General features: G+C 39.4%; 1 non-coding gene across 1 annotated transcript; it reads right to left on the reverse strand.

The window, feature by feature from the left end:
• Positions 1 to 622: 622 nt before the first annotated feature.
• Positions 623 to 730, reverse strand: LOC111813771. Its single transcript, XR_002818943.1, has one exon. It is a non-coding gene; the product is annotated as a U6 spliceosomal RNA (small nuclear RNA).
• Between the last annotated feature and the right edge of the window lie 207 nt (positions 731 to 937).

Here is a 937-nt window from a genome sequence, read left to right on the forward strand (position 1 = left end):
TTTATCCTGAGATCCTGTACCTCAAATTGCAGATCTTTTGTCAGTGTCAGCCATGTGGATGAGTCACGGCCATTGCTTGGCCAATGTGCTCTCTGTGAAAGCCTTGGCTTTACATTTTATACCTCGTGTTTATACTTTTCTGCTAGATGGATAAGACCAAGATAAAGCAAGACCTTTATAACAAAAAAAATGTAACTTTTGTATCTGACAAGGTCAGTCAAATCCCTCAGGATTTACCCTGAAACCATGTACAGCAGTTTGTAGATCTTTTGTTAGTGTCAGCCATGTGGATGAGTCATGTCCATTGCTTGACCAATTTTCTCTGTGAAAGCCTGAGAAAATGTTTTCTCTCTAGGTGACTCTCCTTAGGCACACTCTACATCATCAATCACTTTCCTCTGTGGCCCCAAATTCTCCTTGAACAGGACACCATTGAGTTACAGGGTGTTACAGTACAGGTTCTCTTATGTCCTGAGTCCTCACTGACCTTGAAAGGCTAGGGCCAAAATGTTGGCTGTCTTGTAGCTCTTCTTTTTCTCTAATTTTTTGGTCTGTAAACCTAAGTTGTTAACCCTCCAGAAGAGAAACTTAATGATATTATTACCCTACAACATAGGCAGTTGAAAAAAATGAATGCTTCATGAATTTGCATGTCATCCTTGGGCAGGGACCCTGCTAATGTTCCCTGTTATCATTCCAATTTTAGTATATGTGCTGCTGAAGCAAGCACTATACTACTTGTTAACTGTGTAACTTTAGGCAAATTAACCTCTGTGCTTCAGATTCCTCAAGTGCACAATGTGGATAATAATAGTTCTTACTTCTAAGAGATACAACAAAGATGAAATGAGTTAACATGAATGCATGTAATACAGAACCTGAGACATGATGAGCACTAGTATTACTACTGCTAGTAGAGTTTAGTATACACTAGGCC

The sequence above is a fragment of the Octodon degus genome, unplaced genomic scaffold (genome assembly GCF_000260255.1).
Source record: "Octodon degus isolate 3935 unplaced genomic scaffold, OctDeg1.0 scaffold00221, whole genome shotgun sequence".
Lineage (NCBI taxonomy): Eukaryota > Metazoa > Chordata > Mammalia > Rodentia > Octodontidae > Octodon > Octodon degus.